At 38.5% G+C, this 18,129-nt stretch overlaps 1 long non-coding RNA gene across 6 annotated transcripts; it reads left to right on the plus strand.

Moving 5' to 3' along the window:
• The first annotated feature begins 411 nt into the window (after positions 1-411).
• On the plus strand, positions 412-17,038 carry LOC123334468. Of its 6 annotated transcripts, none has more exons than XR_006552348.2 (5): positions 416-430; positions 3,039-3,151; positions 9,820-9,985; positions 15,841-15,900; positions 16,489-17,038. It is a non-coding gene; the product is annotated as an uncharacterized LOC123334468 (long non-coding RNA). The 6 variants fall into 6 exon arrangements; XR_006552347.2 differs by lacking the exon at positions 416-430 and adding an exon at positions 1,517-2,790 and having other exon boundaries at positions 3,035-3,151; XR_006552346.2 differs by lacking the exon at positions 416-430 and adding an exon at positions 1,519-2,790.
• The last annotated feature ends 1,091 nt before the right edge of the window (positions 17,039-18,129 follow it).

Consider the following 18,129-nt stretch of genomic DNA (forward strand, 5'->3'; position numbering starts at 1 on the left):
ATACAGGGTTATGCAAGAGGGCTGGCAGATATTTTCGTGGTATGAGGCTTGAGTCCAGCTTTTGGTTTGAGGAAGGGTAATAGAGTCTGTGTGGGTGGGTCAGGTCAATGCAAACCACATGCCCCATTGCTGTCACTGCGTGAGTGGCTAACCGGCAGACAGAAGGGTATACGAAAACGGAGAAGGAGAATATCATGTTTTGGCCTCCAGGTGGGAGCTTATCTTTTTCTGAATCTGTCAGGCGACAAAGGATAGGGGAGTGTGGACTTCCTGCATTTTAAGGGCCTCCTGCCCCTGAGCGTGCAGGTAGCAGGTGAAAGTTCTGTGCTGATGCCTTCAAAGATGTACAGGTGTGATTTCCCTTCATACTCTCGCCTGAGAAAGAAACCTAGAAATGGAGGAGGAAGAGGAAGAAATGGCAGGTTCTCAGGTAAAATTTGTGATCTGGATCAGCAGCTGTGTCCTTTGTTCTTACTGAAATCCCATGTATTTAGAACTTACTCACTTTTACTTCTATACCTCTGGTGGGTCTCCCTAACACATTTGTTTTTAATGCTTTTGCTTTTCTCCTAATGGTAGCCAAAGTTAGATCTTTAGGATATTCCTCTTTTATATCCCATTGCTTCCTCTCCAATTTCTCCATCCAGGCTTCCTTTTCAGCAGGGGTCCCCAAGCTCCAGGATCTAATACCTGATGATCTGAGGTGGGGCTGATGTAATAATAATAGAAAAGTGCAAAGTAAATGTAATATGCTTGAATTATCCCCAAACCATTCCTCTTTGACTTGGTCCATGGAAAAATTTTCCCATGAAACTAGTCCCTTGTACCAAAAAGGTTGAGGACCACTGCTTTACAGTATAAAGAATTCCCACCATGAATTACTGATGTGCAAATGTTGAAAATGTTCCCTTTTTGTCTTATTGATTTTGGGATATGTTGATAACACAAGATTCCCATTGAATGTGAGGTTGGGTCCTGGGATAGCAGTGAAGAAGGAGAATATATAATATTTAGGTCCTGTCTGGGTGCAGTATCAGTCTACATAGACAAGGATAATGAAAATGAACCAATAGAGCTGATTGCTGCTGCTGCTGCTAAGTTGCTTCAGTTGTGTCCGACTCTGTGAGACCCCATAGACGGCAGCCCACCAGGCTCCTCCGTCCATGGGATTTTCCAGGCAAGAGTACTGGAGTGGGGTGCCATTGCCTTCTCTGAGAGCTGATTGCTATATGGATAGAATAACCCAATGTTCTGAAAAAGAAAGAGAGCTCCCAATCGCATCAAGGAAAGACTTCCTGTTTAAAATACACAAGAGGACATGATAGTTACATGTGGTTTAAATATGTTTAACCCTGTTCTCATGATTAGATGAATATTTTTTGGTTGGCTTTTTTTTTTTTTTTTTTTGCAGAACTATCCCAGCAATAATGATGTGCACATTGGTCAGCAGATATCAATCTGTCCCATTACAGCTAATGTTAATTTTGTTCACCTGATTCAAGAGTTCTGCCAGATTCCTCAACTGAAAAGCTAGTGTTGAATCCCTAGGATAAGTAACATGTTCCTTTTTGTTTTTAATAAGCAGATTTTGCTCTTCCTAAGCTGAACCCGGTCACTTTTTTTTAGGCAAAGGAAAGAGCCCTTGGAGGTGAAGAAAGGGAGACAACAGTCATTCACCAAGATAGTTGGGAATGAATAAAGCAGATAGCACAGGGGTGATGTCTAAAGGTGAAGGAGGGCTAGGATATAAAATGTTATGGAAGTTCTGATTCAGTGGAAATTAAATTAAGAAGCCTAGAGTTATGTCTGTTGCTGTCCACAGAGGCACATTTCCTGCTCCACTCATATCACGCTCCTAAGTTATCTAAGGGGAATTTTCCTTTTGCTCCAGTGATCATCTATGGCAATCAGAATGAGAGCCAAAGGCTTCCCCATGGCTCATGTGGGCCTGCATCTTCTGACTCTTTTTCTATTGCTTTTGGGGGCGTGAAAAACTCCGTGTATATACAAAGTTCTTTTATGAACTTTCTGTTAGGTTTCTCCTCCCTTATCTTTGCAGGCATTTGTCTCCTAGAGGCACTTACATTCTATTACAACACTAGAACATGAGACAGACTGTCCCCCATTCAAGTCTATGTAAAGCACGCTTCCCTATGGAAGAGACCCTGTATTAGGTCCAGAAATGAACCTGGGAAGCCTGGGAATCCTGGCCTCACAATAGGATACCCTGGGCCACTTTGTTAAGATATCATTGATCCTGGGCCCTGCCAAAGACTAACTGACAGAGTATGTAGGGGAGGGACACAGGGTATGGTAGTTCTAAAAAATACACAAATGTTCCCAATGGGGAGTCAAGGCTGAAAATGACTTTGGTGAACCTTGCTCACCAGAATTTCATGTCTGTACAAATCACTTATGAATCCCATTAAAAACTGATAGGGGGTCTCACACTCAGGTGTTAAGACTCTTCAAGTCTGGAATGAAGGTCTTTAATTTACACTTGGAGCAGCCACTGAAGTTGCTTCCCCCAGACCTCATTTTCTGCAGCATTAATTTAGGGAAATCAAGAACAGTGTCTGAGTGCTTTACACACAACCACCCTATCTGAACACAAATACTGCTTGTTCCCAGTGAAGATCACTAACAACTTCTGAAAAGATGACATTCTTGGCTCTTCACTTTTGAATTGAGTGGGGACTAGAGAAAGCAGGCCTGAGCAAGACCATTATGGGGAAACATTTGATCATTCATGAAAGGAATGTTTCTTGAGGCTCTACTGCATGCTCACAGGTAGGTGAGGATCACTGCATGCAGGACACTGTACTAAGATCCTCAGAGTTGATTGTCTTAATCTGCTGGGTATTCTATATTGGGAATTGGGTGTTTTTATGTTTATCTTTCCCAGGGGGATTTAGATGTCTGGCTTACCTTCTTGGGAATAGAGATTATCTTTGTCTCTTCTCTTTGCTTATCACTGATGGTAAAGATAAAATCCACCCACAAACTTCATATCCTTTGCTCTCCTTTTCCTGAGTCAGAGCATCAGAAATTGTGAATGCCAGATCCATTCACAACAGTGGCAGCGTTTGCAGGAACTCTGGTCTCTGAGCTACTCTGAGAACAATGACTGAGAAATGGGAGCAGAGCCATGGTAAGACTTCTTTTTTTGTTTGTGTAAGTGGTCATTTAAAAAATAATCTGAATTGACATTCCCAATTAGACTCTGCAAGTCTGATTTTGGAAGAGGGACTATATTCTGGGTGGAAATTCTAGAGCAGCAGAGCTGTGCCTGCAATCTTAATCCTGAAGTATGAAACAGGAATCTGTGGCATCTGATGGACTGCACTAGAGATGGGATTGACCAGTGCCTTATGCATTTATATTATTCAGGGTGATTCTGGATGGCTAGTCCCTGATTCCAGTCTGTTCTTGGCTTGTATGCATTGTTCAGTTCAGTTGCTCAGTCGTGTCTGACTCTTTGCGACCCTGTGAACTGCAGCACGCCAGGGCTTCCTGTCCATCACCAACTCCTGGAGTTCACCCAAAGCCATGCCCATTGAGTCAGTCATGCCATCCAACCATCTCATCCTGTCATCCCCTTCTCCTCCTGCCCTCAATCTTTCCCAGCATCAGGATCTTTTCAAATGAGTCAGATCTTTGCATCAAGTGGCCAAAGTATTGGAGTTTCAGCTTCAACATCAGTCCTTCCAATGAACATCCAGGACTGATCTCCTTTAGGATGGACTGGTTGGATCTCCTTGCAGTCCAAGGGACTCTCAAGAGTCTTCTCCAACACCACAGTTCAAAAGCATCCATTCTTCGGTGCTCAGCTTTCTTCACAGTCCAACTCTCACATCCATTCATGACTGGAAAAACCATAGCCTTGACTAGACGGACCTTTGTTGGCAAAGTAATGTCTCTGCTTTTGAATATGCTGTCTAGGTTGGTCACAACTTTCCTTCCAAGGAGTAAGCGTCTTTTAATTTCATGGCTGCAGTCACCATCTGCAGTGATTTTGGAGCCCCCCAAAAATAAAGTCAGCTACTGTTTCCACTGTTTCCCCATCTATTTGCCACGAAGTGATGGGACCGGATGCAATGATCTTAGTTTTCTGAATGTTAAGCATTAAGCCAACTTTTTCACTCTCCTCTTTCACTTTCATCAAGAGGCTCTTTAGTTCTTCTTCACTTTCTACCATAAGGGTGGTGTCATCTGCATATCTGAAGTTATTGATATTTCTCCCAGCAATCTTGATTCCAGCTTGTGCTTCTTCCAGCCCAGCGTTTCTCATGATGTACTCTGCACATAAGTTAAATAAGCAGGGTGACAATATACAGCCTTGACGTACTCCTTTTCCTATTTGGAACCAGTCTGTTGTTCCATGTCCAGTTCTAACTGTTGCTTCCTGACCTGCATAGAGGTTTCTCAAGAGGCAGGCCAGGTGGTCTGGTATTCCCATATCTTTCAGAATTTTCCACAGTTTATTGTGATCCACACAAAGGCTTTGGCATAGTTAATAAAGCAGAAATAGATGTTTTTCTGGAATACTCTTGCTTTTTCGATGATCCAGAGGATGTTGGCAATTTGATCTCTTGTTCCTCTGCCTTTTTGAAATTCAGCTTGAACATCTGGAAATTCATGCTTCACGTATTACTGAAGCCTGGTTTGGAAATTTTGAGCATTACCTTACTAATGTGTGAGATGAGTGCAATAGTGTGGTAGTTTGAGCATTCTTTGGCATTGCCTTTCTTTGGGATTGGAATGAAAACTGACCTTTTCCAGTCCTGTGGCCACTGCTGAGTTTTCCAAATTTGCTGGCATATTGAGTGCAGCACTTTCACAGCATCATCTTTAGGATTTGAAATAGCTCAGCTGGAATTCCATCACCTCCACTAGCTTTGTTCGTAGGGATGCTTCCTAAGGCCCACTTGACTTCATATTCCAGGATATCTGGCTCTAGGTTGGTGATCACACCATCATGATTATCTGGGTCATGAAGATCTTTTTTGTATAGTTCTTCTGTGTATTCTTGCCACCTCTTCTTAATATCCTCTGCTTCTGTTAGGTTCATATGCATTGTTAGTGGTATGCATCGTATGCATTGTTAGTGGTACTAGATTCAAGTCCTCATGAGTTTCACCCGCAATCCTTGTGTGTGCCTGTGTGAAGCTCTGGGCTAAAGAAAAGGCAAAAAATGGAGAAATTGTCAAACCCCCTTGGAATAACAACACAGGTGAGAAGGAAAACTGGTCTGTGCTACAGATTGCGGTACCAACTTGCTTAAACTGTGAATTCAGGTGTGTGGGCTTCATTAAAATGGGATTCAAGACTGGTGATCTTGAGTGCCAGCATGGTGAAGGGAGGAGAATATGACTGGATGTTTGGGCCCTGGGAGGGGCTGGTGTGTTCCAGAATTTCCCTGTGCATTGCTCAGCATGTGGTGGGAGACTCTGATAGTGTGGGCAGTATGGTGTTACCATCAAGGGTGATGTCTGGTCAACTGAGGGTATAGCTATGCTGGTGTATTGTTGGCATGAGTGAACAGGGGCAGGGAGATGTGGGGAGAGGCTGCAGCTGAATGGGGTTTTGAGGGACTAGATGAAGAGAGTGTTCAAAATGAAATATGGCACTGTGTGTTAAAATATTAATTTATGCATATTCAAATTTTAAAGAGCTAATTTGAGCCTATCTGTATTCCTTCCTAATAGTCTCAAAGCAAAGATGGTTAGGAGCACTTTATCTGCAGGAACCAGGGAAAGGTTTTTGTAGAGAAGACACCAAATCAAAGCAAGGATAATATTTGACTGTATCTTAACCAGTCACTTTGGTCTTGGAAAACCTAGTTGGCTGTGTGTGATTGGTTATTTTTAATTTATCTTCTCAGATTTAAAGTGCCTTGACTCTACATTAAGTTTTGTTTGCTTAAGAATGAGAGTCACCTCAGCCTAATGGTCTCCTTGTTTAATTACTTCAACATTGGAAACACTTTAGGTGAGATATTATACTTTCTCTTTTGCTCATGCAGCTTGCTGGATCTTAGTTACCTGATCAGGAATCAAACTTAGGCTCTTGGCATTAAGACGGCAGAGTCCTAACCATTTAACCAGCAAGGAATTCCCTTTACTTGGATTTATTGTTTAAATATTTTATAATCTCATATTTTATAATTAAATTTGTTCTTACACTTCATAGTTTTTTTTTTTTTTTTTTGCCACTGCCATAATGTATGACCTCACATTTAGCAGTTTAAAAAACATTCTACAGTTCATAAGTTAGAAAGCCAGTGGCCTTGGCTGGGCTTTCTGGTTAGGGTCTTACAAGGTCAGAGATCAGGGTGTCATGAGGCATAGGTTCTTATTTGCAGCTTCCCTGGGAGAATCTACTTTAGGACTATTCAGGTGCGAGGCAGAATCCATTTCAGTCCGGTCGTTTCCACGATCACACCTTGCACCCAGTGGCCCTGAAGGAGAGAAGAATGATTGTGTCATTGTTTATTCGTTTGTTTCTCTAAACCTTTACTGTGTGTTCAGTTGAAGGGGTCATCACAAGTATTTTATGTAAGTGAGTTTATTACCTCAAGGTCTCAAATCAGGAACTATTGACAATTAGCTTATGATTTGAATGCAAGTCATGGAGTTAGTGAGTAGGAGGAAAAATTAGTGACCCTCAGTCCACCCGCTGCATCTCGAGTCACCCCTCCTCCATCCCTGTACTCCATCCTTCTCTATTGCTCTTTGTGACCTCAATATCCCTGCCCCTGTGACCTCTGGATATCTCCAGAACTAATCCTTCCCCTTCTAGACTTTATTGCTCTCCCACTTCTCACTTCCATCCTGTGCATTTTAGATGTCCATCCCCATGGGCCCTCTAGCCCCTGGATTCCAGACCTCTCAACCCAGCCCTCCTCTCCTTCTATTGCTTCCAAACCTTTGATCATTCATATCCTCATTCTGTTTGTCCTTTTTTCCTCCTCTCATTCCAATGACTTCTCATTCCTTTGGGTGTAAGCTTTGGTTGTACATTTAAAATATTTCTTGTTTTCTATGAGCCTGGGCTTCCCAGGTGGCTCAGTGGATAAAGAATCTGCATGTAATGCAGGAGATGCAGGCAGTGCGGTTTCAATCCCTGGGTCGGGAAGATATTACTGTAAACTTTGCTTTTAGAATCGCTTTTGCTGTGTCCCATAGATTTGGACTGTTTTTTTTGTTTTCATTTGTTTCTAGGTTTTTTTTTTTTTTTTTAATTTCCTCTTTGATTTCTTCAGTGATCCATTGGCTGTTTAGTAGCATATTTTTTAACTTCCACGCTTTTGTGTTTTTTGCAGTTATTTTCTTGCATTGTGCATTTCATAGCATTGTGTTTGGAAAAAAAATGCTTTATGTAATTTCAATTTTAAATTCGCTGATTGTCATTTTGAGGCCCTGCATGTGACCTATTCTGGAGAAAGTTCCATATGCCCCTGAAAAGGAAGTGTATTCTGTTACTTTTGGATGGATGTGCTATGTATGTGTATATATATATTTATATATGTATCCGTCTGGTTTAATGTGTCATTTAAGGTCAGTGTTTCCTTATTGGTTTTCTGTCTGGATGACCTGTCCATTGTCTTAAGTGGGGTTTTAAATTTCCTTGCTTTTACTGTTACTGTCAATGTCTCCCTTTAAGTCAGTTATATTTGCTTTATGTATTTAGGCGCTCCTTGTTGGGTGCATAAATACTTAGGTTTGTTAGTTCTTCTTAGATTAATCCCTTGATCATGGTGTATTGCCCTTCTTTTTCTCTTTTAACAGTCCTTATTTTAAAGTTTAATCTGTCTGGGAGTTCCCTGGCAGTCCAGTGGTTAGGATTCGGTGCTTTCACTGCCATGACCTGGGTTCAATCCCTGGTTGTGGGGAACTAAAATCCCACAAGCTTCTCAGCAAAAAAAAAAAAAAAAAGGCTGTTTTTAAAAATCACTTAAAATTTTAAATACTCTAGTATGTGGAGCATGAAGCACTTATTGGAATATACTAAAAGATTCAAAAAGATACATGCACCCTAATGTTCATAGCAACATTGTTTAAAGTTGTCAAACTACAGGAGCAACCTAAATGTCCATTACCGATAAACGGATAAGGAAGATGTAGTACATATATACAATGCATATATACTACCATTTGCAAATTTGCCATTTGCACCAACATGGATATATTTGGAAGGCATTATGCAAAATGAAATGTCATACATCGAAAGGCAAATACCGTATGATATCACTTATATGTGGACTCTAAAAAATATAATAAATGAGTGAATATAACAAAAAAGAAACAAACTGACAGACACAGGGAACACATTAGTGGTTACCAGTGGGGAGGTGGGAGAGGCAAGACAGGGGCTGGGGAGTGGGAGGCACAAACCACTGGGTGTCATATAGGCTCAAGGATATATTGTACAACATGAGGAATATAGCCAGTATTTTATGATAATTGTAAATGGAAAGTAACCTTTAAAATTGCATTAAAAATTGAAATAAAAATATAAAAGATACTAGATTCTCAAAGAATATTTGAAAAAGTGGATATGCTTTTCTCTAATTTTTACCTTAATGAATACACTTTAAAGATGTGAGGAAGTATAAATACTTAAGTGGGGTGGGGAGAACAAACTGTGGCACCACAATTTATAACACAAACACATAGACACACAATAAACAAAAAGTTCTGACCTGTTGGTTCAGTTGTAATGTGCTTTATTAACATAGATCACAATTTCCTTTGTGAATCATCAAATATTCATTCATGGCATCATTTTCAAAGACTTCTGACTATTCCCAGCACAAAATGTTAATTCCCCATTAATGCCTTTGGTTTATTTTCAAATAAATCTGTGATGCAAACAACTCATGCTCTGGATCTTTGGGGTTATGGAATCTCAGCTCACCTGAGGACAGGTAGTCATGCCTCACTCCCCAGTAGTCCTTTGGGTCAAGTGGGCCCTGAGAGGACAGGGGGCTAAAGGATGTAAGGACTAAGAGTGCCTTTGAATAGATTTGTACAGGCAACCCCTCACATACCCTAAACCCATCATGTGATTTCCACCAACCTGGGAGCATCCCTTCCAGGCACCAGCAAGGCCACACTTATTCCAGGAGGGGCTCAGCCCCTAGGAATCAGGCTCAGGGAACCTGCACTTCTGGAAGTTCTTAGCCCGAAACTTCATGCTACTCAGTGGTCTCAGGTGTGCTATGCCTGATAGCTCTAGCCCAGTGCTACTGAATACGGGTCTGAGGGAGTCACATCAGCACAAACAAAAAACTTGTTAAATATGCCATTTCATGAACTCCACAGGAGAATCATAGTTAGACTGGGGCCCTCATTCCCCCCAAATTTGTGTGCACTTTAAAACTTTGGAAGAAATGTTTGCTGTGTGGTTCCCACGCAGTTTCCCATTAGTATTCCATGATGAGGGTTTAGTAATAATACCTGTGCCCTTCCCAGTGTGTATTGATCATGGTGGGAACATCTGCATTGTTTCAACACCAGGTGATTCTAAGTTAGGCTCAGTTTAAGCACAAGGGCTATGGGGTACATGGGTGAGCGTTGCTTCCAGTCTACAATCCTTTTCCGTTTGGGGAAGCATTGGTGGCTGCTCTACATGGGATGAGACGGGCAGGGCGGTGTAGCCCCCTTACTCTACGCTGTAGCAGAGTCTGGGGGAATCTGTGTGAGGGGAGAGCACGTGCAGACAGGAAAAAAAAACCTCACAGTTTTTTCTGTGAGAAAAAACCTCCAGAAATGAGCTCCATGCAGGAGCTCATTGTTCCTGAATCTTTTTCAAAAGGTTGGCGTTTCTGGGTTCTTTTGCCTGTGGGTGCGGTAGGAACAGATGCAGGAGCTGTGCGGACGCCACTGAAGTCATTCTCAAGATACTAATGTGGTTCTCAGCATGACATCGATGAGAAAACAACGCAGAGCGGAAAGAAGAGGAGAAAACGGCAGCTTCTCAGGTAAATGTCCTGTCCTGGGTCAGAGGCTCTGTCTGCTTTTCCTCCTGAAATGTCATGGATTGAGAACCTGTAAGCCTTTCATTTTCTACTTCTGATGTTCCTGTCTAGTGAGGCTGTTTTCCACTTCTTTTTTTTTTTCTTCGTAGATAGTCAAAGTCAGCTCTTTACTTCTGCCCTGTGTTCCAGAGTCTTTGCTCATTGTCTGCATCCAGGCTCCCCACAAAGCATGGAAGACTCTCAGCATGAATTAATGACCTTCAGTTATTAAAATTATCCCTTTTGTGAAAGGGCAACATGAGAAGGCATTAATATCCAAAATTCCCTATGCGATAATTTTAGATGTTGAGATGCTAGTGAAGGGGAAAGTGGAATGATTACTCTACACCTGAATGTAACATCAACTTATCACAACAGGGTTAAGAAAACACAGTTTTAATTGGGATGGCATTAGTGGTCCATTTAAATCAAAGTTCTGGGGAATTCGATCTGTATATTGATAAGAAAGACTATTTAAATACAGTATTCAAGTCAGAGAATATGGGAAGTATATGTGGACTGAAATTTGCATTAAATGACATTTTTTCCATGGTAGTTTCAGATTATGATTTTCTTATGTATTTCAACCCAGAATACTACTACATCAGTGATTATGTGTCTTGAGTCTTTCAGTCCTGTGATTATCATTTGTCCCATTACACCTGAGGTTTACTGGTTCTGGTGCTTTCTGCAAGATTCCTCTGCTATGAAGCTTGTATAGTTTATCTTTAGTAAGAGTTTGGTGTGATTAGCTGAGAAGTGTGCATAAACCATTATGGTAAATCTGGAAACTCCAATCTTAGTTTTCCTTTGCTTGTAGTTGCTTTGGAAAATGAACATGGTCACCTTTGTTTATTAAAGATACTAGCTTTTCAAATGGAGATTGTAAAGAGTTAAGGCTTGCTCTTGTAAGTTTCCATCATACTCCAGACTTCATGCAATGGACATACTCTCCTTTATCATTTCTTTGTATTTTCAAAAAAAAGTTTACAAGAATCATATTATTAATGTATGATTAGTTAAGTTTCTGAAATATGCTGCTGCTGCTGCTGCTAAGTCACTGCAGTCGTGTCCAACTCTGTGCGACCCCATAGATGGCAGCCCACCAGGATCCCACGTCCTTGGGATTCTCCAGGCAAGAACACTGGAGTGGGTTGCCATTTCCTTCTCCAATGCAAAAAAGTGAAAAGTGAAAGTGAAGTCACTCAACTCAATTGATAAACACTTTCAAAGACATCAAAGATTCAGAACCAATAGCTCTAATTTATTTTATATAATTGTGTGCATGTCTCCCCAAGTGTATTTATAAAATGTAAATCCCTGATATTGAATAGAACACCTTTTTTAGGTGTTCTAGGAGATCTTCTATGTCTTCAGAGAACTGATCAACTTCACCTTCTTCAGCATTGGTGGTAGGGGCATACACTTGGATTCTGTGATCTTAAATGTCCTTTCTTGGAGACGAACTGAGATCATTCTGTCATTTTTGAGGTTGTACCCAAGTACTATATTTTGGACTGTTGTTGATTATGAGGCCCACTCCATTTCCTCTATGGGATTCTTGCCCACAGTAGTAGATATAATGGTTTTCTGAATTAAATTTGCCCGTTTCCGTCCATTGATTCCTAAGATGTCAGTGTTTATTCTTACCATCTCCTGCTTGATCACATCCAATTTTCCTTGATTCATGGACCTAACATTCCAGGTTCATATACAATACTGTTCTTTGCAGCATTGGATTTTACTTTCATTACCAGACACATCCATAACTGAGCATTGTATCTGCTTTGGCCTAGCTGCTTCATTCATTCTGGGTCTATTGGTAATTCTCCTCTGCTCTTCCCAAGTAACATATTGAATACCTTCAGACCTGGGGGACTCATCTTTTGGTGTCATATCTTTTTGGCCTTTTATGAAGTTCATGAGGTTCTCATGGCAAGTATACTGGGGTGGTTTGCCATTCCCTCCTCCAGTGGATCACATTTTGTCAGAACTCTCTGCTATGATCTGTCTGTCTTGGGTAGCCTTGCATGGCATTGTTCATAGCTTCATTGAGTTACACAAGCCACTTTGCCATGACAAGGCAGTGATCCTTGAAGGGGGTATATATCAATATAGATGCAGATGTCATATCTGTATTATCCATTTATTTGTTGAAAAGAACTTAGGTTGCATCCATATCTTGGTTATTGTGGATAATGCTGCAGTAAATATAGGGGTGCATATATCTTTTCAAGTTAGTGCTTTTATTTTCTTTGGATAAATACTCAGAAGTGGAATTGATGAATCATACAATGGATCTATTTTTACTTTTTGAATATTGTTTTCCATAGCGGCTGCAAAAATTGTATCCCCACTAACAGTTCACATATTCCCTTTCATCTACATCCTCAAGAAGACAGTAAGTTGAAAATATCCTCTTTTTGATGATAGCCATTCTAAGAGGCCAGAGAAGGCAATGGCACCCCACTCCAGTACTCTTGCCTGGAAAATCCCATGGATGGAGAAGCCTGGAAGGCTGCAGTCCATGGCGTCGCTGAGCGGGGAGCCTGGTGGGCTGCCATCTATGGGGTCGCACAGAGTCGGACATGACTGAAAGTGACTTAGCAGCAGCAGCAGCATTCTAAGAGGTGTGAGATAGTATCTGACTGTGGTTTTGATTTGGATCACACTGATGATGAGTCATGAGTACATTTTCATATGCCTATTGGACACCTGTATGTTTTTTTTGGGGAAAAAAATCTATTTCCTTTATCTCTCCATTGGAGAAGAGCATGGTAGCCCACTCCAGTATTCTTGCCTGGAGAATTCCATGGACAGAGAAGCCTGGTGGGCTACAGTCCTTGGGATCGCAAAGAGTTGGACACGACTAAGCGACTCTCACTCACTCGCTCACTCACTCACTCACTTACCTATCCATATTGGATTTTTTGGTTTCTTGTGGCATTTTATGAGTTTTTAAAAAATGTATTTTGATTGTATACCCTTTATTGATTGTATGTTTGCATTTTTTCCCCATTTGGTATGTTGACTTTTCATTTTGTTGTAGAAAAGCTTAAGTTTGATTTAATTTTGGTTAATTTTTGCTTTTGTGCTTTTAGTCTTGTATCCAGAAAAATAATCATCAAAACCAATGTGGAGGAGTTTCTTACATTTGCTTTTAAAACTTTTATGGTATCAAATCTTAGGTTCAGTCTTTCATATTCTTGTTAACTGTATTTTCTTCTTGGTGCTATTGTAAATAGGACTTTTTAAACCTTTTCTGATAATTTCTGTGTTAGAGTGTACAATTACAAATGATTTTTATATGCTGGTTTTGTATCCTGCAGCTTACTCTATTTATTAGGTTGAATAGTGTTTGAGAGGTGATATTTTAGGGTTTTGTTATAGAAAAATGTCATCTGCAGAGAAAATCTAGCTTTATCTTTATGATTTGGATTTAGTTTTCTTGTTTACTTGCTCTGGTTAGGAGTTCCAGTACTCTGTTGCATCAAAGAGGCAAGAATAGGTAAGCTTGTCTTGGTCCAAACCTCAGAAGAAATGTTTTGTGGATTCATAATTCAATATACTGTTAGCTTTGGGCTTGTCATATGACTTTTAATGTGTTGAGGTATATTCCTTCTATAACTTTCTTGAGTCTTTATCATGAAAGGAAGTTGAAAGATGTCAAATTTTGTCAGATTTTTCTGTCTCTATTAGTAATGATTAGTAGATCATTACTACTACTAGTAGATTAATGATTAGTAGATAATGTTTTCGCTTTATTCTCAATGTAATGTGTCACATTTATTGATTTGCATATGTTGAGCCATCCTTGCATCCAGGCATAAATCCCACTTGATCATGGTGAATGATCTCTTTAACGTGCTGTTGAGTTTGGTTTGCCAGTATTTTGAGTGTGTGTCATCTATGTTTTTTAGGGATACTGATCTGTACTTTTCTCACAGTACCCTCGTCTGATTTTGATATTGGGGTAATGAATGTCTCAGAATGTGGTTTGAAAGTGTTCGCTCCTCTTTTTGGAATTCTTGGCTTTAATTTCTCTTTAAACATTTGTTATAATTCACCAGTAAAACCATTTGAATTTTATTTATTGAAATGTTATTTATTAAGAGATTTTTCAATACTGTTTCATTCTCTCTACTCGCTGCTGGTCTGTTCAGGTATTCTGTTTCTTAACTATTTAGCTTTGGTAGTTCGTATGTCTCTAGGAGTTTGTTTTTTCCTAAATAATCCAACTTGTTTGCATCTGATTATTAATAATCTCTGATTTCCTGTATTTTGTAATTTGTATCATTGTAATGCCTTTATATGTGTGTGTGTATGTGTATATATACGCACACATACATATATGTATATATATACACGTTCTCTCTTTCTTAGTTATACTAGTTAACAGTTTGTTGATTATGTTTTTTTCCAAGCCAAACTCCTCAATATTATTTCTCTTTCTACTATTTTTATAACCTTTATTACTTTACTTTTATTGGAGTATAGTTGATTTATAATGTTGTTAGTTTCATGTATACAGTAAAGTGAATCTGTTATACATATATCCACTATTTTTCAGATTGTTTTCCCATATAGATCATTACAGAATATTGAGTAGAGTTCCCTGTGCTTTAGTGCAGGTCCTTCTATTACTTTTATAACTGCTCTAATCCTTGTTATTTATTCCATCCTGCAAACATTGGGCTAAGTCTGTTCTTTTTCTAGTTCCTTTAATTGTGAAATTAGGTTCTTTAATTCGGGTTTTTTTTTTTTTTTCCAGAGATAAAAGATTTTTATTACTTATAGCACAACAAACATGAGCATAGTATTGTATTGATAGTCCCTTCCCATTCGTTCCCACTGGGATGACACAGAGGGTCCAGTTGGATGCTATGCATGTACTCAGTTATGTTATGTGGAGGAACACTGGATTTGAGGACCCCACTACCTTTAAAATGAGAGGTTAGCAAGCTTCCTGTTAAAGGGAGAGACATTACCTCATTTCTCAAGGCTGTTCATTAGAAACACACCCCTAAGAAATGGCTCAGGTGAAATGCTGTCAGGGCATGCATTCTTTTCCTTTTTTAAAAATTGAAGAATAGTTGACATATAGTATTACGTTAGTTTCAGATGTACAACATAATCATTCAGCATTCAGGAAGATCCCCTGGAGGAGCAAATGGCAATCCATTCCAGTATTTTCACCTGGAGAATCCCATAGACAGAGGAGCCTGGTGGGCTATGGTCCACAGGATCTCAAAGAGTCAGGCACAAATGAAGCGACTTAGCACACACACACATATTACAAAATGATCACTGTAAGTCTAGTAACCATTTGTTCCCATCCACAGTTATTTCAGTATCATGAACCATATTCTTTATATTAAATTCTTGTCAATTTTTATTTTATAACTAGAATTTTGTAATTCTTATGTCCCTTCAACTATCTTGTTCAGTACCCACTCACCTCCCCTCTTGCAATCACCAATTTGTTCACTGTGTCTGTAAGACTGTTTTTGTTTTTATTTTGTATGGTGTATATATATGTATTTATGTGTGTATCTATATATGTGTATATATATGTATGTATAATGTGTTTTATGTGTATTTTCATATGTATTTTTGTATATATATATGTGTGTGTGTGTGTATATATATATAAAATCAGTTTTTATCCATTTATCTATTGTGAACATTTAGCTTCTTACCATATTTTGGGTATTGTAAGTTATGTTGCAATGAACATAAGGGGTGTGCATATATCTCTTTGGATAAATAACCAAACTGGAATTTCTAAGTCATATGTTTTTATTTTTTTATGTTTTCAGAACCCTCTGTAATGTTTTCAATAGTGGCTGCACTGAATTACATTCTTAGCAACAGCACAGGTGAGTTCTCTTGTCTCTACATCCTAGGCAAGCCTTTTTAAGTGCCGTCATTTTGATGATAGCCATTCTAACAACTGTAAGGTGATATCTTTGTCGTTTTTTGATTTACATTTCTCTGATGATTATTGATGTTGAGCATGTTTCCATGGTCCTTTTAGCCATATGTATTTTTTTTTTTTTTGGCAAAATGTTTATTGGACTCCTCTACCCAATTATTATTTTATTTATTTCTTAAAAAATTATAGTTTATTTACAATATTAGTTTCATATGTACAGTATAGTGATCCAGTAATTTTTATAGGTTATAACTTGATTAAAAGTTATTATAAGATAATGGCTATAATTCCCTGTTCTAAACAGTATTTCTTTGTTGCTTATCTATTAACATTTTATAGATAGTAGTTTGTACCTCTTAATCCTATACCCCTAACTTACCCTTCCCCACTCACCTGCCCCCATTGGTCACCACTAGTTTGTTTATCTATATGTGAGTCTGTTTCTCTTTGCATATACATTTGTATTATTTTTAGATTCCACATATAAGTGATGTAACACTGTTTTTGTCTTTCTCTGACTTACTTCATTAAGAATAAGATCCTCGAGGCCCATCCACACTTCTGCAAATGGGAGAATGCTCCTCTTTCTGTGGCTGTGTAATATTCCACTGGACGTACATGCCGTATCTTCTTTGTCCATTTGTCAGTTCATGGGCATTTGGATTGCTTTTATATCTTGGCCATTTTCAATAGTGCTGCTATGAATATTGAGGTTTATGCAACTTTTTGAATTAGTGTTTTTATTTTTTCCTAGATGTGTATCCAGGAGAATTATTGATGGATCATATGGTAGTCCTATTTTTAGTTTTTTGAGGCACTTTCATCCTATTTCCCATAGTGCCTGCAATAATTTTCAATCCTACCAATAGTGTACAAGGGTTTGCTTTTCTCCGCATGCTCTCTAAAATTTGTTATTTGTAGACATTTTGATGATGATTATTTTGACAAGTGTGAGGTTGACATCTCATTGTTTTGAATTGAACTTCTCTAATAACTAGTGATGTTGAGCAACTTTTCATGAGCGTTTTAGCCATCTGTATGTCTATATTAGAAAAATGTCTATTCATGTCTTCTGACCATTATTGATTGTATTGTTTGTTCTTTATGTGTGTGTGTGACATTGATTTGTATGAGCTGCTTATGTATCTTGGATATTAACCCTTCATCAGTCATATCATTTACAAATATGTTCTTCCATTTTGCACTTTGAATTTTTATTTTGTTGATGGTTTTCATTGCTGTGAAAAAATTCTTAAGTTTATTTAGGTCCCATTTATTTATTTTTGTTTTTATTTCTTTTGCCTTAGAGACCAGATCCAAAAAAAAAAATTGCTACAATTTATGTCAGGGTTTTCTGCCTATGTTCCCTTCTAGGAATTTTATGGTTTGGTGTGTGACATTTAGGTCCTTAATCCATGTTGAACTTATACTTGTGTATGGTGTGAGGAAATGCTCTAATTTCATTATTTTACATGTAGTTCTCCAGTTATCCCAGTATCACTTATTAAAGAGACTGTCTTTTCGCCTTTGTATATTCTTGCCTCCTTTCTAGTAGATTTATTCACCATAACTACGTGTACATTCCTTTTTGGGATCTGTATCCCATTGATCTATATGTCTGCTTTTGTGATTATTATAGCTTTGTAGTCAGGGAGCATTCTATCTCCAGCTTTGATCATTTTTCTTAGAATTGCTTTGCAATGTGAGTGTTCTGTTGTTCTATGTTTATTTTAGAATTGTTTGTTCTAGTTGTGAAAAATGTTATGGGTATTTTGACATTGGGATTGTTTTAAATCTGTAGGTTTCTTCAAGTAAAATGGCTGTTTTTTAAACGATTAATTCATCCCCAACCAAGAGCACAGAATATCTTTTTACCTGTGTCAGCTTCAATTTCCTTCATCAATGTCTTATACTTTTCAGTATATAAATCTGTCACCTCTGTGGTTAAATTTATTCCTAGGCATTTTATTAATTTTGGTATAATCCTAAATGTTTTATTTCTTAATTTCTCTGATAGTTTATTATTTGTGCAGAGAAAAATAACAAATTTCTGTATATTGTGTATACTTCAAGTTTACTGAATTCATTTATGATAATATGTTGGTGAAATCTTTAGGGTTTTTTCTATATATTATCATGTCATTTGCAAATGGTGACAGTTTTATTTCCTTCA

The sequence above is a fragment of the Bubalus bubalis genome, chromosome 7 (assembly GCF_019923935.1).
Source record: "Bubalus bubalis isolate 160015118507 breed Murrah chromosome 7, NDDB_SH_1, whole genome shotgun sequence".
In the NCBI taxonomy this organism is placed as follows: Eukaryota; Metazoa; Chordata; class Mammalia; order Artiodactyla; family Bovidae; genus Bubalus; species Bubalus bubalis.